Genomic DNA, 24,233 nt, shown 5'->3' on the forward strand with positions numbered 1-24,233 from the left:
TGTAAACTCATAGCCTGATATTTTTTGTGTCAACAGAGGGTTCACTCCAACAGAATGAATGTTTTTGTTTGATTACATTGATTTTAAAAACTGACATTGTTCAAGCAGTTACTCAGTACTTGAGTATTCTTTTTAGTGAATACCTTTTTACTTCTACTTGAGTAATTTTTTTTAATGACTACTTTTTACTTTTACTTGAGTAATATTATTTTGAAGTAACGCTACTCTTACTTGAGTACAATTTTTGGCTACTCTACCCACCTCTGGTTTTCTAACAGGCTCCTCAAGGAGCTTAGAGAACCTCAGAGGAAGCCGAATCGGAAATACCAGCGTGTAGTCCAAGTGGTCTTCTCTTTAACCCGCCAAAATTGGAGGCCTCCTTGTGTGTGACAGCTGCAAACACCCGCCAGCGCCGATAAACAGCCGCGACGGTCAACACGCTGTGTATTCTCGCGGATGATCCGTTCACTCCTGACTTAAAACGATTGCCCATCAGAGTCGGAGGTGAGCGAGATCTCCCACCGGGGACGGCGGCGAGCAAATGGTCGGCGGTGATCAATCAACTGCCAACAGCAGCTTGTTAGCTGGAATGGTTGCGCTCGGGCCAGATCTTCAGCGGGGGGTTCGGACCAATAAGACATCGCTGATGTCACTAACAAGGCTCTTCGGAGCAAGAACATACGAACATGAACCGTCCGCGCGTTAAAGTCCATGATCTACTTCTGCATGCTAACACATTACTCTATGTTGTGTGTTTAACCACTCAGAGGCTAATGCTAATCCGCGCATGCTACAACAAAAACACAAACAAACCACTTGTACTCACGGGAAACTGAAACACCATACCAATGTGTCAGAGATGACTTGCTGATGAGAGATGCCGTAGAACGGCCAACAAAGCCTCCAGCTACAGCAACCTACAGCAAGTCTACAATGAAACCCACTCACAATCCACACATGCCACTGAGACGTCGGAACTGATAAGACCACCGTCAAGGCCTGCACAAGCTACCGTCACGGAGAGTCCATCAACCTGCCGATTATCTGACGACACCTGTCATGCTCAACAGTCCTGCTATGCGTCGTTATCCATATGCGCAGGAAACTGGATCGACAGGAAGTTTAGCATAAGATCCAAGTATGCTTTGAGGGAAAATTATACCGTGGACTTGGTTTGCAAGGGGAGAGGAGTCAGACTTCTCTGGATCGACGGTTGATCATTTTTTAGGTAAATAATGGGATCATCTGAATAAAATGAATATCAAAGTTTGAGTATGGTTTCCGTTTCTGGTCTCAATCGGACATACATGAGTCACACTGAGCAAGTGCAGTGTGAAACGGGGCTTTATGGCTGTTACACTGCGACGCTTAGTACATTTTAATCTATCCATGGCAAGTTTCACAAAACAGGATCTGTACGTGACAAACGATGCAGAGGAAGGCCTGCTACCACCACCACTGATAAAAAGTTAAATCCTAGGGCAGGCATTTGTGCTTTCGCTGGAAAGTCTATCTGGAGGGGGCTGCAATGGAACTCGGCAACAACAAATGCTCAATTCAGTGGATGTTTCAGAGAGAACTGAAGCATTAACCATACTGACTCCAGGTTATTTAGAATCATAGTCTTTTATTTTAAGCCGCTGGAAGCCTTTGGCTTTATATGTGAATGCCTGCTCTAGGAGTTCAGTGGATTCATCAGGTTGGAGCTGTGTAACAGCTAATTAATCTTTCCAAACGGAAAAACCATAAAAACTGTTGGTATAAGAAGCACATTGTATACATTCTCCCCGTTAAGTTATGATTAAAGTGAAAAGTGACATCCATGTTGATGTCAGTGTCCGTCATTCACCAGCGTTGACAAACACTCCAACCTAAATATATTACAAACGCAAACTTGAAATCTAAGTGCTATAGCGTCGCCAGGTGCACTTTGCGATATTTGCGTTGGAAATTGTGACAAGAATGTCAATATTTACTCAAAATGCGGCGGCAAGCTTTTAGCAGAGATCACCAGCGGGTTGGCCACCACTCAAATCAACAAACATCCAAAGTGCGCAGCTGAAGGAAAATAAACAAATTAATATTTTGCATCAGGGCATCTATAGACACTCATGATATGCGAATGTTGAGGAACGCTGTAGTAGCCTTTTTGAACGGGGACGCCTGTCAGTTTTGGTTTTCCTTAACAGAAGAGCCAGTCTATGATGTTTACTGGTACAGTCACAAGAATGACATCATCCAACTATCAATTTTCCCCATTAAAATGAATTGAAATTCCATTAATCAATATAATCAGTAGTAGTACCATCACCACCACCAAAAAAAAAAAATAAAATAAGCAAACCTCATTTCACTCTAATACTGGTTGTCCATGAGTAGTTCTTCAAACTCTAAGACATTAGAATGCAGCTGCAGCAGTCAACAGCTTCTCTGACAAAGCGCAACTTTTGGTGGAAAAACTGTGGGGTAAATCTCTTTTCCCGGTACAGCCAACAGGTGGAAAGATCGTGTCTGTCTTTTCCATATTGTTTCCCAACCTTGATTCAGCCAAGGCACACATTTTACATGACAACAATCTCACAGCACACAAACAAACAAACAAAAAATGTCACAAATGGAACAGTAAGTAATCTCATTTTTACAGTACACTCTCTTCATATAATGCCCTCACAGATGGGAAAGGAGAGCCACAGCTGCCGATGCACTGCTTGGCTGTTTGTTTAATGCAAGATGAGCACTTGGGAGCACATGCAGACTCGTCATTGACAATTGCCCCCCATCTAGGCCCCGCCTCTTAAAGGCGCATTCATTAACACCAACACAGCAATGTGTCAAGCATTTTCTCTACAAACACTAAGCTCTTATTCTGTTGTATGAATGACTACAGGTGGATAAACAGTTCAGAATTTCTGCCATGCAGTGGTGGGAAATGTTATTCTTCTGCCTGTCACTATACATTACTGGCATAGATAGATGAAAACGATAAATCATTGGCAGTAAATACAGAATAAATAGAGTGGTAATTTTCCCACGGCACAGTAATATGCCGAGATACATTTGTTATGAATCCCTGTTGAGCACTCACAGGACAGAGAGGACAAAAAAAAAAATACAAACGTGACTACTAAAGCCAGATAAAAAGCGCAATACTTTTACTTTATTGCGAAAAATTTAGCAGCAGTGTAGAATTATAAGGTTTCCGTGACTTGCACTTTTCCTCCTACGCGACTTATAAAATCGACTTTATGAGTCCCAGCTATTGTCCCCTCTGTTCCCTTTTTAGCTAGTTTCGCATAGCAGGTCCCACACGTCAGCGACGACGTCAATAAAGTTGGGAGGCTGATGAAGTGATGACCTCGACAACTGAAAAATGCTCAGCTTGACACTGAGATATTGTTAGATCACGCTCACTCAGCCCTCTTGCAGTCAAAATAATCAAAACGTTAGCTCCCGTTAACTCCATTTTGAATACAAAAAACTGCCACCGTCGATCATTTTGTTTTCATGTTCAACTAAAACGTTCAAATGAAATCGAAACGTCAGATCTTCAGTCTGCTGCGGCTGAGTTGCGCAAGCACAATAACACGCTCATGTTTAAGGTACACTGTCAAATGTGCTGGAGGCAACGAGTGTTCCGCATAGCGCCGGACCCACACAAGTACAGAACGTCCTGTGACTCCACATAAACGTTCTGCTTATTTCACAACAGCGTCAGACACAAGGAGAGCAATTGGTCAGGACTTTGCAGCTGTTTGTCTTTTTTTTTTTTTTTTTTTTTTTTCAATATTTTGTTGAGCTGTAACAGATGACTTCATGTAGAACACCTCTACAATGCGGCCAAGTGCAAGCATGCTGACTGCTGGCAGCTGGTTTAGTTGCGAGGAAAAATTTGAGTCAGCGCTGAATGCCATCGTAACATCACATATTTGACAGCCAATCAAAATGACACTTAAGCTTTCACCAAATAAAATGGGACATGGGTTGCCAGGGTTTTACTGTAATCAAGGGGGGTAATTTTTTCACGATGGTCTACTTCAGTTGTGTTTTGTTGAAATTGGGTGTCGCAACCCACTGACCATCTTTGAACATGGTGGGTTATTGAGAAATTCCCACATATGTCATCAAGCAAGTTCAACGTTTACCAAGACCAACGGCCGCACGACTCTTGGACGGGAAGCGGGAAAACAAAATGGCTGCCGCTGGTGCAGCGGGTGGACACTTGAGAAGGTGCGTTTGAAGGCGGGGGGGTGCACACAGACATCAGGAGAACACTTGAAGGTTTCGGGGGTCGAGGCGCCTTTGAAGGGGCGCAGTGTACTCATAAGCGCCGGACTCACCACCCCCATGCAGTGGGCTACAGGCGAGCTCTCTTAACACCTCGTAAATCTCACCTGGTGCTGCACCACTGCTGCTGACATCTACGCGCACACACACGCACACTATGAAGTATATTATACATCCGGTATGGTACATACCTGTATTAGCTGTATACTATAGGCAGAAGTGAGCGTTGAAAAGTTGAGTGGAAACATGATGTTGATTTGAATTCAATGAATTGTTCAGAAACATTTACCGATACACTTTCAGCTGTTTATTCAACGGTCCTAATTAGAAAAACACTTTCGAGTCCCATATCGAGCGCAATGTTATTTTTCTTTGTGAAAAACAAGTAACAAAAAAAAAATTCGGAAAATTAACTTAATGTACAAGTAAATTAAATTACAATCTTGGTCACTAACAAATTAAGCTAATAAGTCAAGGTAGCGCTGTAAAATGACCTCAGCGTGATTTCTAATAACGGACAGTCAAGAACCCTATTGAGATCGAATGTGCACACTGGCGCGGGCACGCACACACAAGAAAGGAAGGGGGCCTGTTGATTTCTTTTCCTGTTATATTTCCCTTAAAATTGACCGGTTAGAAAATATTAGGGTTGAACTTCCTTTCCTTTTTCTAAAAGCAAAAACCCGTAGAAGGTGTATTGTTAACTATGTGTGAATGTGGAGTCAGCTCATCAATAGCTTTGCGAGCGTTTGTTTTCATCCGTCGGACTCCATGTTGACACGTTTTCCCACGAGAATCAAGTACAGCGAGTCCCTAAACATCTGTCCGGTCGACTCGGACTCGCATTAGCCGCTACTGGAGCGCCGCTTGGGGACTTAGAGCGGGATTAAAGCGCAATTACGCCCTCCAGATGTGTGGCCAGATGAGCTGGCCCGGGCGCGACGTTTGGCCGGAGGGAAAGTTCAAAAAACGGATCCCGACAGATCTGAGCTGTGATTGGCTGCGGAGGAAGCGTGTTTGTATACAATTGCCTGCAAGGTACAGGATGTCTCAAGAAGAGAAACAAACACATGGCTTCCAATTAGACCTCCAATTTCCTGATTGCGCTCTTGTGACAAGTGATGTCATGAATAGTCTACCTGTGATACAATCACTAGACCGTGTAACTCTACACAGCAGTTAAAAAGTTGGGCGTCACTTTGTGGAAAAGACAAAATGACCTGTACGACCCATAACTGTTGCCTGTTAGTGTATGCTTCAACTTTACAGGGGGACCCGGCCATCTTGACTGGATTCTATTCATAACAACAGACGACATAATGAAACAGAAACTATATAATAAACAGAAACAACCCTCCCTCCCCCTGCTCTGCGGAAAGCACCAAAATCCACATTCATGAATCACGCTGTCCACACATTATTCCCACAAGCGTACGAGTGACATTATGTAACGGCAGCTGGCTCGCCATCAAGTGCCAAGGGAGGGCTTTTTCTGTTTTTTTTTAATTTTATTTTTATTTCCTCTCCTGGCAGCACCGTCCCGGCCGCGCTCCAACACGAGCTCGGAAGTCCTGCGTCGGCCTCCGAGGGGCAAAACATTGGAGAGAATAAAGTCTGAGATGCAAAAAACGTCCTCTTTTTGTTTTGTTGATTTGTTGACCTAGTCCCCTTTTTGCATGGCTCGAATGCAATGGCCTTTTTAACTGCAATCAAAGCGTGATTAAGCAAAACAAACCTCAATGAACTGCCAAGACACACACTCGTAGTAAAATACTTGAAAGCAGCCAAAAAGGCCACGGAGTAGTCGCCTGACTAAGAGAAGTCATTTCAATTTCAAATCGGGTCTTTGTAACATGTGCCGTAATCAAGAATTCCTAGTTGACGTTTACAATCAAACTTAAGTTCAAACAAAGAGAATTAAACCTTGTGTATTTAAAACAACCACATAAAGTTGCCTTAAAGTGTGCTAGCTTAATGCTCATTTAAAAAGGAACCAGACAGTATGGCACTAATAACAAGCATTATGATTACTCGGTCGGGCCCTACTTTCCTGCACTTTAATTAAAATAGACAGATTGACAGCACAAGGGTGGCAGAAGTGTGTAGTTGCAAATAGAAATATTTCTTTGTATTACACACACACACACATACATATATTATATATATATATATATATATATATATATATATATATATATATATATATATATATATATATATATATTAGGGGTGTGAATTGCCTCGTACCTGACGATTCGATTCGTATCACGATTCACAGGTCACGATTTGATTCGATACCGATTAATCCCGATACGAATTTATAAGTCGATTGTTGCGATTTTTTTTCATTCAAATTTAGAAAATACTAATCAGTAAGCTTGTAGAGTGTAAGATTTATATGAAAATGTATTATTTATTTATCTGAAATTTCAGTCTTATAGAGGTTGTAATCTGTTTCATGTTTAAACAGCATTAAAATAAAATATTAAGGCTTAATGTTACGTTCATATAACATTCTTCCATGCTTAAGGTGTGAATCCTAAAAAAAAAAAAAAAAAAATCGATTTTGCCTATTATTGAATCGATTCGAGAATCGCGCGATGTAGTATCGCGATATATCGCCGAATCGATTTTTTTAACACCCCTAATATATATATATATATATATATATATACACACACACACACACACACACACACACACACACATATATATCATAAAATACACGTTGGAGATAGACCTAATTTCACTTCATTTTAACACACAGCGTGGATAACTTCTTGGAGTTTCATGACCAATTTACATAAGAGGAAGCATAATACGTAGTAAATGGGAGGCGTATGCGTCGGCCCACCTACCAGTCATGTTGCGTGTGTTTGCGTACACGGCTAATTATTTCCTCGGGCCTCCTGCGTGGCACGGTCCGCCTCGTCTCCACCCTGCGGGACATGAAAAGAGCATTGTGAGGGCGGGTGGGCGTTACAAAGGGGTGGGGGATTGGGATTCCATAGTGTGTAGAAAACTAACAAGGCCGTACAGCAACTCATCACCGTCTCCGCTTCATTTCCACATTTATTTCCTCTAGACTTGGCCGCTTTGCCGGAACGACAAACAGTTCCAAAGAGGCTCGCATCACCGTCGCGTTATGACACAAAACGGACTCACACAGCTAGCACACATGCTAAGGGCCTACAGTAATCCCCCGCTACATTTGAAATAAGCCATGTTGCTATACAGTGAAGCTGTTTATTACGTGGGGATACAGTAGAGAGCCACCGTAATACGTGAAAATCCATGAAGCCATGTTTAATTAAAAAATATTGCTTTGGCACCATCTCAGGACAAAAAGTCAACTGAAGTAATGGAAAAAGGTTTATTTAGTTGGGCCATATCCTTGTCTAAATGGAAAAAACCCCCACATAGCTTAGTCTTCCAGTTAGCTACCTTAATGACACTACTTAGCATTTTCGTTGTGGTGCCTTCATACCAAGCAGTGGAATAAACACAAACATTGCAACAATAACAACATGTAGACACACATAACAGTACCCAGTCGTCATTTATCCTCTGCATAGAAGGACGAACATTCGTGCCACACTGATGAGCTGAGAGGTGAATTGAGATGACTCGAGAACAGTGTTGCCACAGTTACCTTGAAAAAGTAACTTAGTTACTTTACTGATTACTTGGTTTTAAAAGTAACTAAATTGCGTTACTGATTACTTGATTTTAAAAGTAACTAAGTTAGATTAAAAGTTACTTTTTTAGTTACTTTCAGCAGCTGCCGATAACTCCATCTCAACATAAAAATAATGCAGTAGAAACGGAGTTCCAAATACTTTATTGAAAGTGCATTTTTAACATGAAAATAAAGTTTTTTTTTATGAAAAACAAATTAGGCAGTCTCTCTTGACTTCTTGTAACGTAAATACTTTTTATAAAACAAAAAATAAAAATCTATCCAGGTTGAAAATGAAAATCCCCTAAATTCCTCTATTGTTTGTTTGTTCCGCTATTCCAGTGTGTACACATGTATCAGTTTAAATATTTATTAGTAGTTATTGACAGTTATAATTGTTTTTTGGTTTGTTTGTTTTTTCTCTTCAAAATAAGGATCAGGAAAACAAAAGGTTGATAATTTAATGTTAAATATAAATATTTAACCTTTAGACAGACACCAACACAATTAAACAGAATATTTGCACAGAAACATAAATTTAAGACATGAAATAAACCTACCGTCCAGCCAAAAGAAATATGAAGCCACCTTATGGAACAATAAATCTATCAAACACATTTTAACCACTTAATATATGCAAAAATATTTCCAAAAGTTCATTTCCCTTTTTAATCAACAATTTTTGTATTTAACAATTTTTTTTTCTTTTGTCATCACTTTCATTTTTGGTTAATGTATGACATCTTTTTTTGTTTTTTTAATCTGAGACACGATGATGACCACAGAATCACTACTGTTTATATTTTGTTTTTTTGGGCTGTCGTAATCGCGGGCACGTCTCAGTTCTCCTATCTGCTGCTCATGCTAGTTGTAGACATTGACAGGGAGCCACAAACTGAGAAATGAGATACTTGCAGTGTGCTTTTAGCTCAGCTGGTGTGTTGGCTGTGGGACATACCTGTGTCGTTTGAATCCATGCATTGGATCGTCACGGGAGTTATTCTTTTTGGCTCGCGCGCAGTACCAACGCCGGCCCGGGACATACAAGTGCACCGAGAGGACTCGATAGCCATGGGAAATACCGAGATGTATGGCACCGGCTTCTGCTAACTGTCTCCATTTGTATGTTGTCACTCGTTGCGCGCGCGCGCGCCGTGTCGCGAGCACGGAAACACGGAACTAGCTTGAATGGTGATGCTACTGAAATGTAAACAAAACAAGTAGAGCACGGCACAGAACTCTTGCTATTGTTATGAAAACCATAAAGCCTCACTCGCAACCGATACGGTCGTTTAGCTCCCCTTGACGAACGATGGTTCGGTCGAATCGTTTTTTTGTTCCACCCCTACTGAAAACGTAACTTGTCTGACGTCACTCCCCCTGGCGAGAGGGCGGAGACAACCTCATCCCATAATGCTTCACGGACCATTTGAGGATGGAAATAAATTAATTTTTTTACCACTTTTATGGTCCATAATGCACACTTTTTTTGTTGTGTTGTGTGCCTGTTGGTTAATAAAACTAGTAGTAAAAGTATCATCACTTTTGTTTTGAATGTGCAAACCATTCATGACCAGACCATGGCTGAATTCAGTGTGGTGATCAATGACTTCTGCCTCATCTTCGTAGTTAGCAGTAGTTGTTTGTGACTGTTACAACAGTGAGATAGTTTGCCGTCTTTATGAAAATGTGGAGTAACGCATTGATTTTCTGGACAGTAACTTTAATCAGACTACTTTGTAGAATAAAGTAACGCGTTAGACTATTAGTTACTTTAGAAAGCAGCTTTTTTGAGTAACGCGTTACTAAGTAACGCGTTACCGGCAACACTGCTCGAGAATCAATACTATGAATCCCACTTCAGTTCTAGGCAGGACAAGCCCACTGCAGAGTGGCTGAAGAATCCAGGCAGGACTGAAATTAGGGGCGGCATTCATAATAACCACTCAATAAACTGTAACAAAGCCGTCTGTCTCTCTTATACTGCCCCCAGGTGGCCAAAGCGAGTCTATCACAAGGAGCAGCACAAAGCAGCCATTCAATTGATGGTGTGACAAAAATTATTTAATTGTTATGGAGTCCAATTTCACCGCATTCAAATACACACTATAACAATTGTTGTGGGGGTAAAGCTGGAACAAATGCATCACATTTCCATTCATTTGAATGAATTTATTTCAACCACTGTGCATTTTTAATTTAATATAATATAGTATATTGTGGTGCTTCTGAGGGAATTACTGACCATCGGAGAAATTCCCGTGTTTTTGGATGGAATGTTCTAATTTGGGTCGCTGGACTTGGCAACACCAGTGAAATTCTACAACACCAAACCATATTTAATACCGGTAATTCAGATATTATGATAAAGTACTTCATTAGGCAGTTTTACACACAAACAGCCGATTAGATCTTCACTCGTGCAGCATATAACGCTCATGAATCATTTGCAAGGTGACGTAAGGAAGACAAATGGATAAAAGACGTTGACGAGTTCATTTGCGGAAGCAGTCAGATAGCGATTCTGTCAGGGACAAAGAGAAAGGACAGCACTAAAAGCTACTCAGTGCTTTGCAACAGGAAGGCAAAGAGGAAGCGCCAGGGGAAGCTGCCCGTGACGCGACGAGTGTGAGGCTCACTCATTCGCTACATTAGCACTACAGTAGTAGTCGTCTGGTAGACGAGTTAAGCCTTTGTTTTGACTTTTATAGCTTCTAATTGAGCTGTTCCAAGTCCAAGTTGGCAACCTTCCTGTAAACATCACCATGCAAGCTTTCGTTGTTTTAGCACGTTGACTGCCTAAACGGGCTGCGCTACAAAATGAAAGAGGGCAAAAGGTGTGTTCAATCATACAGAACATTACGACTATCACTGAGTGGAAACAGCATTGGTTGGTTATTTTCAGTAGACATCAGCATGTAAGATTACGTCATAGCTAGTCTGCTGCCTAAAAGGGCTCCGGTGGAAACTGAAACAGGAAGTGATGTAGTCAGTGCGGTACTATGGTGAAAACAGCAGAGACCTGATGAACTAAGCATAGTGCAAGCTTGCGTCCTATCAGCTGCTCTGCTGCATAAATGGGCTGCAGTACAAAGTGGAACCGAAGGTAAAAAAAAAATAAAAAAAATAAAAAGATTTACAGTACTCATATATGGAAGCCCAAAAGTGTCAAAATTCAATAAATAAAAAGGTCATTTTGAAATAACTGGCCTGTCGATAAATAACAGACAATTATGTAATTATGGCCATTAAATTTTAAAATGAAGTGTTAGTATTACTATGAAAAGTGTTATACTATCCTTTAATATGTAACAAATATTTTAGTTTGATTAAATATTTCATGATGATTATTTTAACAACATCATACTTTTTAAAAATAATGCCATTTAATTTATTTTTTCAAGGTTTTATAAGACAAGAAAACTTTTTTTTTTTTTTTTTTTACAAAGTCAGATGTTATTTCATAATGTCCTTTTCCACAATGGTCTTCAATAATGGCCGAATGACTTGGTCTGTCAATCAAATGACATGAGGCGGAGCCAGTTATGTGATTGGCTGAGTCCCTTATACAGACATGAGCAGCAGCACTTGCAGTATCGATTCACACGTGGAGAGTTTAGCGCCTGATGAGGAGCCGCGGCGGTCACAGGCTTGCTAAAGCATGGATGCGGGAGATAAGTCACTTTCAGAAGTACTCCAAGAAGTAGCAAAACGTTTAGAATCGGATCATTACGTAAAGGCCTTGTTAAACTTCTGCGTCAGGCTACGGCGTATGCGTCACACAGGTGGTCCCACCCACTGACTTTGTCATTCGGCTGTAAAACACCATTTTGTAAAAGAAGATCATTGTGGAAATTGGACATTATGAAATAAAACCTGACTTTGTAAAAAAAAGTTTTCTTATCTTATAAAATCTTGAAAAATAAATTCAATGTCATTATTTTTAAAAAGTATGACCTTATTAAAATAATCATTATGAAATATTTAATGAAAATATTTTTTTTTTACAGATTAAAGAACAGTATGAACACTTCATAATAATACTAATGCCGCATTTTACAATTTAATGGCCATATTACATAATTGTTATTTATCAAAAGGGTAGTTATTTCTAAAAGGCCTTTTTATTTATTGAATTTTGACACTTTTGGGCTTCCATACTCATACAGGATGGTGGAGTGGAAACGTCAAAGGCTGGCATGTAAGCTCACGTCTATCAGATAGTTTGCTGCCTAAACGGGCTGCAGTAGAAAGCGAAATAAGGGGCAAAATAATTCATGAATGCAGGATGATAGTAGTATGAGTGGAAACAGCGTATGCTTGATATTTGCTGCAAGGCCACATCCTATCAGCTATTTTGCCGCCTAAATGGGCTGCACTACAAACTGTAACAATGACAAAAGAAGCAACTCATTCATACAGTAGTAATACAAGTGGAAATAACGTGGACCTCTTACTTCCTGTAAACATTACAATGCAACCTCGTGCATTAGGTCATGATGGTTAAAAAACCTGCAAAACAGCAGGGACCTGCTTTGGTTGTCTTTAACTCTTCTCCCGACTCTGAATAAATTCTACTTTCTCACATTCAAGGGAATATACAGGAAGTATACTGGAAAGACTTTGCTTGTCAAGTGGAGTCGCAGAAGCCATTTGACGTACAAAACGGGTCGGTTACGATGATGTTGCTATGTGAAGACAACATGCCACAGTAGGTCAAATTCAGCTCGTGAGCTGAGCTGACAGTCTGTGACAGAAGACCGCCTCCGATCCAGCATCCTTCGCCACACAGCGCGATGAACGGCCAGCAGATGGTCGGGCGAGGGCGCATTGCATTGTGGGCTCGGAGGCGATAGGGAAGCGGCTCGGGTGTTGCTGGACGAAGACGAGCTTCAAAGCCAAGACGTTGCTTCCTTTCGCTAACTGCTCAACGCGCCCGCTGTCGCCAATGCGACCTTTTGAGCGCGCTGCCAGCATGAATAGACCCCTTTGTCGCTGGCAAATTCCACAGGCAGGCCTCTAATTAGCTGGCGGCTAGCACCCCTTTAGCCCAACAAAGACGCACAGCGAAAAGGTAGAGTGACCGCAGCCGAGGTAGTTGCGCTAGTCCAATTAAGACGGCAATTGGTTAAAATGAAACTTTTTTTTTTTTTAAACACGAAAGCACACATCAAATACATTGAAAGTAAATTAAAATTGTTTCACGCCGCCTACTGAACTCTGCCTGTGGCCATTTTATTTGCTTTGAAGTGTGGCCCATTACGCATGATGCACTGGCTGTAAATCCTCCTCGTGCATGTCCACGACATTGGATTCCAAACTTGCACTACTCAATTCTTAACTAAGAACATGGATGAGGAATCTCTTGTCCCTGTTTTTCGCAAATCAAGATCAACCATGGTTGACTTTATCTCTCTCTATGTCTTCATTATAAACATGTCACAGAAGTTAAAATAAACTGTTTTTTAATAATAGGTCTTAGGTCAGAACAGTTGAAAAGTATCACATCAACATAATTCTTTGACACGGATTATTACTTTCCTACTACCTGTTACATGAAGTGTGGAACTGGGGGTTGGTAAAGTCTGTATTTATAAAAAACAAAGTAACAACAGAGAGCCAGCTAGATTCGAAACCTCGACGTATTGAAATAAACTTCAGCGGAGGAACGTCGACGTACTGACAAAAGGGTCACTCAGAAATTCCAAATACGGCAATGCACAATTTTATAAGACGGAATAAAGGCCTATATGACAAAATAAGAGTGACTATTACAGGAGTAACTTCATAGCAACTGTCAACATGTCAACATCGTAAGGGACAGTAACCGCATAGCACTACAAATAAAAGTAACTAGACAAAATACGAGTGACAAACACGATCTCATCATTAGGGACATAATACAAGACCATAGCAACACAATGACCCCATGATCCAAGCCAAAATACAGCTTCGTATGCCCTAATAACCCAACCCAAAACATAGTAATAACACTACACCATCTTGTGGCATCTTGGTCCATTACTAAAAGACCACAAAATGGTTACACAGAAACAAATGTGAGTTGGTGAATTTGTGACAAGCAAACCTCAAAAAAGGTGCTGCTTGGTTTTGATGTTGTGTTACACAGTACAGAAAGTGTGAAGGAATATGAATGATAGCTGCATAGTGACTGCAGCGTGGTTTCGGTTGCGATGAACCGCAAAACTATTACGCAAACAGACGGGTGAAAAATACTCCATGCGTAATTTGAGCTGTCAGAAGTGTGACGCTTAAAAGAAATCCCCACAACAAGTTGACTTCCGTTTGCGTCTTGAATATGATTTATGTAGTCGCTGTGGGTTCTTATGGAGTGGAAAAGAGCACTCACTCTGCTGCCTTGTGTCCAAACAAGCACCAAGACAATTACTGCATGCTTAAAAAAAAAAAAAAAAAAAAAAAAAAAAAAAAAATCATACGCTGTTATTTCTTGATGGAAAAGCGTTCCGATTACAGCGCCGCGCGGCCTCGCTTCCGCCTGAATAGCTCTTTGATAAGTCACGCGAGACGCCCCCTTGTTGTCTTCACGCTGCGCGCGCGCGCCCTCCCATCTCCCCCGCCTCCCGCCGCTTGGATCTCGCCGGCGAGTGTTCCCCGCGGAGGATTTGGAGGCCCAAAGCGGCAGCGGGACAACTCGCCACATGAGAGGACGTCCGCCTGAAAACATCTCGGGGGGTCAAGTCAGCTCCCAAGAGTCCGCCACGGCGCCCCCTTCACTGGCGGCGAGCGGAGGGCTTTGATGGTGTCTTTGCGTGCCTGTCAAGATGGGGAATTATGATAAAAAGAGCTGCCCGCGGGCTGATGAGCCTCTGAAAACGGAGGGCTAAATATGGTAAAGACCCCGTGCTCCTCCAGAGAGAGCAAAGTGACATCTTCAAAGGGGAACGAGGTAAGACCGGGTTTCATCTTTTCACATGTATTAACCAAACCAAATGATCATGTCAAATACTTCCATTTACACTCAAGAGAGAAGCTGTCTAGAAAAGTTGCAAGCTAATGTCTTTATATGAGAGTTCTGCTTGAATGGACTGCGGTAAAAACCAAACCCGTGGGTAAAACCAGTGATTGGTCTGGCCTAGGAGAGTTAAGGCACTGTTTCTAAGGTTCAGACCCACTAATTGGACCGTTCAAAGGACGTGATGGCAACCGCATGGGTTAGTCATTTGCTGTACACGTCACCGTTAAGCTGTAGTCCTACCAGCTAGTTTGCTGCATGAACGGGCAGTGGTAGAACCTGAAACAGCCAATAAAGGTAGTAATTCCATCGTCCAGTGCATTATAGTACTACATTACTGGTAGTGGAGATAGCATGGTCCAGTTATTTCCTGTAAGAATCATCGTACAAGCTGACAGCGGATTAGCTAGTTTTTGCCTAAATGGGCTGGGGTCCAAACTGAAACAGTAACATTACTACATTGCATTTTTTGAAGCTTTTTGTTCCAACACTTTGCCTAAGTACCAAGTTTTGCATACTTTCCACAGAATTCCTTCAAACATCTTGTAAAAATCTTCCCATAAGAATGTTAGTAACTTCAGCGGGTTGACAACTCCATTTTCTTTACTTCCTGTCATTGGAATGTGACCCAATACTTCAGTCCACGCGATGTCATGCCACAATGACGGCATGTTCATATATGGTAACATGTGGGAACCGGCACTGTTCACCCGAAGAGGACAAAAACAATATAGCGTGCATGACAGCTCTGCACATCTGGAAGCAATGTGCACTACAGTTGTTGTTTTGCAGCATTCAAAACAAAACCGGTTTCGGAATCAGTTCTTTGGGAACTCCTGTACCGGGCATGGAAATATTCTGACATGGGCCGTCAATTCTCCAGTGCACTGAGAGACGATTCTTCACAAGCTTCAGTTCAAACGCCCTTGTGTCTATCTGCTGCTGAGCGTTGCAAGGGCGCTTGTGTTTTGTGCCACGGCGCATGCCATCAAATGCACAACACCCGGGAGGTGATGACAAAGACTGAAAGGCAGTGGGCCTGCGAGACACAAGGACTTGTTGATGGGGCGCCTGGTCCAAGGAGACACAAAGGGAGGGCGAGGAGGCCGCGGCTAACAAAGCGGAAAAGATGCAGAAAGAAAATGGGCCCGTTGCTCGGACTGCAATTAGCTCCGCACCAAAGCAACACTACTTTTATGTAAGGAGATGTTGGATCTGGAGGAAAGTGGACCAACAAGCAATCAATTCATGCAGGGATTCCATCAAAGCATGCCGCAGAAAATTATCCAATTTCATTTAACCTTTACTTACGGTTCATTTTCCGTGCGCGTTCCAGGTCATTTTGGATGTAGTCTGCCCGTGAGGACATGCGTTATAGAAAATGGATGGATGGATAGATGGACGGTGTCCAAAGTCACATGAGGTAGACCTGTAGGTCAGAACCATTTCGAAACAGCAACAGCATGAGTACTCCACGCATAAATCCTCCCAGTGAGATTATTTACGTCATACACATTGTGGACTTTCTCCTCATGATGCCGCCATTACCGACATGAGGTAAACATTAGCATCTGGTTCAGACAGAACAGGACCTCCTCTGAAGCGCTTTTCCCAGAAGCCTTGACATGTTTCCAATTAGGTGTCTTCAGAATCAAACCAGAAGTTGAAACGTGTTTTATGTTACATATTTTACCTTGAAACCGCGAGTGACGCCATGCATGAACGCCATTGGCTACTTGTGTAATGTGTGTTTATTGTATGACTGGAACAGAGGTTTGGCATTGTGTTTCTTGTCAAGAAGCTCCAAAAATTGGTGCAGTACATGAAAATATCAACGTTACGACAACGGGAATGAAGTAGACAAGCGCTAAAGGCCAGCAAAGAAGCTGCTAGCTAGGAAGTTTAAACTTGATTAGTGTCCACTGATAATCTGGCCTTATTATTTCCTTCTTAGGTGAGGTGACACAATTGATCAACAGGATTAGACCACCACTTCTTGGCAGCAGGAGGAAAAGGTCCGCATAAAGTGAAACGGAGTTGACAAATGGGAAAGTCCAGTCGAAAAAAGATCAAAACCGGTGCGGTGTCATCTTACATCTGACAAATGCTAACATACTTCAAGAAAATATATGGCTTCTGTTACTGGTTCAACCTTGGTGGAGGGCTGCGTGACATTCGAGTTTCTTAACTCATTCACTGAGCCAGCTTTTTTCAAAGCAGTTTCCCGTACCACTGGCAGCCATTTTGGATCATTTTGACGGATCATACAGAATGACCAACTCTATTATAGTGCACTTCAAAACAACCACTGCTGCTAAAAAGACTATTTGGTCTTCTTATCAAGGCCTTTGATAAGACGCTTATCATCCAGAGCATCTGAGGTTATGAGCCAAGAACAACATAGACACGAGGTCAGTATCACTTTTCTGGCGTGATGATTCCTGACAACTGTTTCAAAAGAATCCAAATGTAGTTCATTGTTCCAGAAACTGCTTATTTACATCAAGTAACTAATTTTTGTAAATCTATCTCTGCCAATGATGAAGTGACAAGCATAGGGTTAGAAACTTTCCATGGGAATAATTTGTAATAAACCTGAAATTTGTAAAATTGAAGGTTGGCTCTTAATAGTGAATTTTCCATGTCCATATTATATCTTTGCCGCGGTGGCAACATGACCCGCACAGAACACAATACCATCCCAGCACACTTTCAAAAAGAGCCGCTCTGTTTAATTTGCGTGTTGAGATAATGAAGTCCGTTAAGCTCAAATATCAAAGATAAGCTTATCAGCTTTATCGCTCTGCAAATAAGTGTGCGACCAGTGCATTCATCACGATTTTGACTACATATAAAAAGATCAATTATTTTCTACTTCTTAGGGGATATTTACTGAGATAACAACATTTATAATGCATACTTTTAGATTGACATGAGCCCCCTTTTAGGTGCTATTTTTGCACAATTGAGGCATAAACAGAAAAGCGTTCTCTTTTCACACAGAATGTCACTCAACGTCAAGGGCAAATATAGACAAACAATGGACTGGTCGCCAGCCAACCGCAGGGTACATATAGATCCATCCATCCATTTTCTATAGTCCTCATGCTAATTAGGGTCGCGGGTGAGCTGGAGTCTATCCCAGCTGACTTTGGGCAGGGTTCAACAGTAAACGTTAAAAATGGCATTTTGTTGACTTTGCCTCATGATAAGGCTCTCTACTTTATAGCTGCGTTATAAAAACAGAAACACTCCTTATTTGTCTAGTGGCCCCTTTGCAGTCAGTCATGTAGCGAACACGCATTTCCATCAGATAACATAACATATGTGACGGGTTCATATGTTGGAGGGTTGGGTAATTTGACATTAAGACAAAATCATTTTTTCCCCCTACTAAAATCTTATTTCTGATTAAAAAGCTCCCATTTACTAATTGAAAAGCAAATAATTATTCAAAACAGGTTTTGCTCTTTGTTTTTTTTTTCCCCCTCTGAGATTTGTTTTCGTTCTCCTGATACCAAACTAGCTTCAAAACATTTTTTTTCCTCAAGCATTAACCTGTATCATGTTACACGTAAATAATTGCATACGTTTAACAATAATTGCAGATTTCGCATAATGGTAAATGTAAACATGTAAATGTCACAAAATGTAAACACAATCTTTACATGGACTGAGGGGTAAACTCAGCTCCGCTTGCAGTTTTCTCATGTAAAGCTGAATAGTCAAAAGTTTCTAGTGTGGACAAATCACTGCTTTGGCAACATATAAAAGGACAGTGTCTTTGGCAACGTTCCACGTGATTGACTCTGTGACTGCCTTCCACTTGGCACAATTCTCGCCATACGGAGAACAATGGGAAAAGTATTCCGCTTATAGTCTGCTTTGTAGCGGGAATTAAATAAATAGTCGCTAGCGGCGTTGGGAAAAGTCCCAACATATAGCAACCGAATCGTGAAATTGGCAACACTGACTGCTTTTGTGCACTAGCTGGATCAAATCCATTCATTGCCCAAGCTGCGCAAGACGTGTGCAATGCAGCAGGAGGACCATCGCCTCGCCTGGAGTCACATGACCTCTCATCCATCCCGCCACCGAGGTCAAAGCCGGGTTATAAATCGTGGAAGTCGATCAGGTGGGACGGCCCGAGGTTACTCTTTATTTTCGGCAAATGATGGAGCTTTCTTATACCACCTGCAGTTCGAAACCTCTGAATCCGGCCTGGTGGGCGTGTGCGAGCATGAGGTCAAGCCGGTGAGCGCCTCGTCAACTACAACAACACGCAAACACGACCTCTCACCTTTCGCGGTCAAGACCAGAGCTAGCACCAATTACCAGCTGACACAGCAGAACCTTGGTTGACCTTCGGGATTCAACACGTACTCATCAAAGGCTGATGTCAGATCCAAGATGGTTTGAACAGCAAATTCTATTTTTTTCTGTATCGAATGTTGCTTTTTAAAAGACATGCACGGCCAGGTGATTAATTGATGCACACACGCAGACAAATTCACTGACCAATATTTATCAATAAAAAAAAAAAAAAAATCTTATTGGCAAGCAAGCTTCACTCTGCTCACCATGCTTACCACAACCAGCTGGTTTTGTACGTTTTACTTTACTAGTTAAAACTTTGTCATCCTAATATTATTTTAAAAGTTAATAAGTTATGCTGTATATGTTTGAACAATGTCAAATTGTTTTGAACAATGTCATTTGCTTTTCCTAGAAGCTAATGCGAAAAAAAGAAGAAAAAAATCAATTAACACGGAGATTAACACGGACGAATCACGAGGAGGAGACGAAAAGGTTCCTAACCTAAAGCTCGTAGAAAGGGCCAAGTCACATGATTACCACGGGACATTACTGGAGATGCAAACAGCAAAATGCTTTCTCACGCTCGCAGCAGCAGTAGCAGCAGCAGCAGCTCTCCATTTGGAATCAAACACACGTTCTGCTCGGGACTCAAAAATACGCACTCCCTAGATGACATCGTAGTCGACAAAACCAAAACATTTGCTAGTGAAAAGCAAAATGTGACCTAGTTTGAGAGTAGTAAACGAAGATGTGAATTTTCATATGGGTTCAAATGTCAAGCTCACTAGTATATACTGTACAGCAGAACCCTGTATGGTGGGAGTGATTACAACAAGCACATCATGGTAGTCAACAAAAGCTAAACATGTGCTCCTTTCATGACACGCTAGTAAACAAAGTGTACAACTGTGAGTCACCCAGAAGCTCATGCAGGCTGACAAGCCAAATATTCCCAGCTGATCGGCGCCAAGTTTGTCTTCGGGCCAACTCCTACTACCTTCCTCTCCTTCTTTCTTTCTCTCTCTTTCTCCTCTTCCTCCCTCGCTCACTCACTAGCAGGCCGCAGACTCATGGCAGTGTTGCAAGACCTTGGCGGGCTGACAAGCAGCAGGAGAAGTGAATCCACTAAATCCTTTCGCCGAGTCCGAATGGGACATCTTTTGCGGCGGGAGTGTGTTTAACAGAAAAGTGGTTATGTTCAGAAGAAATCCAGCTTAAGTCTTAATGTGGTTTTCCACACTGTCATAATTAATATAAGCACTGTTCGGGGTTTCAGGAGCAATAATTCAGTAACAGATTCCGCCACTCTAAAAACGTTTTGCTATACCTGTAAATTGAGTGATGAGCATGGTCATGTAACACACTCATAAGTCAAGGTAGCACTATATTTGGCAGCTCACATAGCCGCTGTGGACACCTGGTGTGAAAGCTTGATACGTTATCAGGTGGTGAAAAGAAGACAGAGAGGATTCTGGCTTTTGTTTGTGAGGGGTCATGTTTGGGGGCGGGGTGGTGTTTAGGAAAGCAGAGTTGGGAAAGGAGGTCGGAGTAGTGATTGTCAGTCCCTTCTGGGAGCCACTAACGCTCGAAAAAGGGGGGTGGGGGTGGGGGGGGGGTATAGTGTTGGCGTGCGGGGGCGACAGACGTGCAGCGAGGGGGCCAGACCCGGTCCGACCCGCCTCGCTCGCCCCCAACTGCAGCCTGGAGTTGATTTAGGATGCTTGAACCGCCGCCAACATTCCTGGAGGAGCGCTATAAGAGGCGGAGCCGCGAGTGGGATGTACAGAAAAGGCAAAAGAGAGGGAATGTGGCAAATATGGAATTACTCTGCATGTGTGTGTGTGTGTGTGAGTGTTCACATGTGAGAACACGCATACTGGGTAGCTATGGTGAAACAAGACCGTGTGCGTGCATGTATGTGAGAGAGGAGGAGGGATTGGTAGAATTCCAAATGGGAACATTGGGAGTGCTGTGTGCTCAGAGAGCCAAGCACAAATGTGTGTGCGTGTGTGATGGGGTGTCAGTGAATTACGGTGGAGCTGCAAGGTGGGGGTGGTGGGGGTTGGGGGAATACCGAGGCCAAGTTTGACAGCCAGCTGGTGAATTCGAGAGGAGATGAAAAGAAAATGAAAAGAAAATGAAAAGAACGACATTATTTTGTTGGTTAAACACACAATACAATGGTACCTTGAATCAGGTGTTTAATTTGTCCGGCGACCAAACTTAAAACTAAGCTTATTAATATCAAATCAATAACATCCATTGACATGAAAACGAAACAAAAGATTTGAGTGTGACACCTTTTCAATAAAGATAAATCGCATTGTGTTGAATAAAAACAAGAAAACTGACTTCATAAAACGCCATTTTGAGGGTCCTGCTGATATGGAACTTGAGAGGTCAATGTTGATTCTGATATTTGGCAAAATAAAATTCTGATAAGCAATTAATTGGCCGATTAATGTGAAAAACGTTTTTTTTTTTTTTTTTTTTTTTTTTTAGTAATTTAACGCTTATAACAATAAAGATACGAGTTACAGGCATAACATTTGACCGTTTTATTTGTTTAATTTTGCAACATAGAGAAAATAGAATGTCAATAAAGTATCTTTGTCTAATGGTGCATTGTGTTATTTAAGAAAAAAAATATTGATTTCTATAAAAGTCCCAATGTCAGCAATTAAATCGTCCGGATGATTTTAATGGGGTGCTATTTAGTCCGTGATGTCATGAAGATGGCCAAAGTAATCAGATAAACATGGATTCTCGTTGTTAAACTCACAATCCACACTTTAAAATCTGTGACTGAGCATGTGTGGCTTTAAAAGTTAGGGCCTGACCTGGTGAACGACGTGGGAGTCAGCGAATGAAAGAGTTGCCTGCTATGATTTGTGTTTTGGCCATTGCAACTTGTGTATGGATGTGCTTATTACATGGGTATTATAAATGAGCTAACATACACCTTGTGCTGGCGAATGTAGACGTGCTGTTGTGCTATTAACATTTTGGCTTGTAACACAAAGAAAAAAACACGACCAAGCAACTCCTTTTAACCGGAAAAACTTGTGAGTTTGGGCACTAAAAGTCTACTGTAGTAAGTATATCACACAAAGAAACACAACAGAACAATTGACATTTAATTGGTTGTCATTTAGTCTAACAGGAACAACAGGAAGTGGTATGTTTAGAATTCCCACGTGTGTGTCTGTGTGTGTGCAGCGCTGACGACAGATGTCCGGCGGCACAACAAGGCTTTGGCGCGCCGCCATTGGAGTGGGCGCGGCGTTAGCGCAGGATTTAGCCTCACGTTTGTCGTTATGCCAGCTGGAACGCAAACCTGTTTACATGTGGAGATATCGACGCCAACTCTGCTAGTTTATCATCTCAACATGACTTTTTGGACATCTTTTCTTTCTCCCTCTCATCTCCTCAGGTTTTGTTTGTTGATTATATTTTCAAGTGTGAAGGATTAAGTTATGCATGTTGTCCACAGCCTTAAGGAAGTCCAATTTTTTATGAATCAAGTTTAAGAGCTACGTGATGTGAGCACATAAACAGCAAGTTCATCTAAACATTCAGCATTCACATCCGCCTGTGCCGCTAAACGTCAAACCAATCATCTTGGTCAAGTGATAATGTAGTAAAACAGTAAGCCCACTAGCTAGCAAAATTGATTTATATGGGCAGCAGCAGCTTTATATCGCGGTAGGTGCTTCTCACGCCTTGAGTAATGGGTTGAGGCAATGGAGCCTTTAAAATGGACGATAATGGACTGAATACCAACAAAGTACATTGGACACCATGCAGGCTGGATCCGAAGACCCCGGTCCGACTATGATCTGCACAAGAAGCTGCAGAAACAGAACAACATCTTGTTTCTTCACATGCCTGTTGTGCTGGTTGAAAGCGGAGCAGCTTCAGCTCGCTGTTGCCTGGGATAAAGGCAGCCGCTAGCCCCCGGCAGCGTCTTCAAACGCCAAACCGGCCTGGTGGGTTTGTTTCAAACCCGTTGCAGCAGCAGCTTCTTTTCTCTCTTCTTCTTCTTCCCTTCCTGGGTTATCAGCGCCAGCTATTTATAGCTGCTCCACTGCAGCAGCAGCAGCAGAAGCCTCAGTGGAGTACAGTATGTTCCACATAAAACGGGCCTCTCCTGACCACAAACCCCAGCAGGCCTCATGCATTTCGCTGCTCAGTAAACAGGCAACGCTGCGTACACAGTCAGCATTTTTCTGCGGAGCTCCGAGCACCGCTCCCAACATCAATCACGTTAAGACAATCATGCAAATCCTTGGCAGGAGGTTCAGAGGTCGAGGCCGAAACTTACAATGACTTTGCAATAAAAGATTAGTCCGCACAAGACGTCCTCACATGCAAATGAATACGCAGAAATCTTTAACCTCCACACAAGCATACATGAGGGGTGTGGGCGTTGACACCCGCAGCACCACCATCATGGTGAGTCACCAAATTTGGCAACCATGCGCTGGCCACACGCTATGACCAAAACTCAAAAGGTGTTCGCAACTGAAGCTGGAAATAACCCTAAAAACACTGCTCCAAACCAAAATGGTAGGTTCCCTTCTGTCTTTTCAGGCATGGCTTCTTCATACTTTTTTTGTGGGTCTTCCCATGAGAGACATGCCTATCAAGTTTCATGTTTCTATGTGAAACTGGCTTTGGGAGCTGGAAAGTATTCAAATGACGAAACTGACTGAAAAATGGCTGCTTCCAACCAAAACAACAGTCCCCGTGTCTTTTCAGGCATGGCTTCTTCATACTTTTTTTGTGGGTCTTCTCATGAGAGACATGCCTACCAAGTTTCATGTTGCTAGGTGAAACTGGCTTTGGTGGCTGAATTCTCAGAAATGTTCTAATGACCCTGGGATATGACTGAACAGATTAAAAATGGCCGCTTCCAAACAAAACAGTCCCTGTGTCTTTTCAGGCTTGGCTTCTTCA

The 24,233-nt window shown here is 42.1% G+C and overlaps 1 protein-coding gene across 3 annotated transcripts in view; it reads right to left on the reverse strand.

Annotated features, from left to right (window-relative positions):
* LOC144004490 (thyroid hormone receptor alpha-B) overlaps positions 1 to 24,233 on the reverse strand; it is a 107,097-nt gene that overhangs the window by 46,769 nt on the left and 36,095 nt on the right. For all 3 annotated transcript variants that reach the window (XM_077501644.1, XM_077501646.1, XM_077501645.1), the window contains one exon: positions 7,143 to 7,223. The gene's annotated coding sequence lies outside the window, so the exon portion shown is untranslated. The remainder of the gene's footprint in view (positions 1 to 7,142; positions 7,224 to 24,233) is intronic.

The sequence above is a fragment of the Festucalex cinctus genome, chromosome 17 (assembly GCF_051991245.1).
Source record: "Festucalex cinctus isolate MCC-2025b chromosome 17, RoL_Fcin_1.0, whole genome shotgun sequence".
Lineage (NCBI taxonomy): Eukaryota > Metazoa > Chordata > Actinopteri > Syngnathiformes > Syngnathidae > Festucalex > Festucalex cinctus.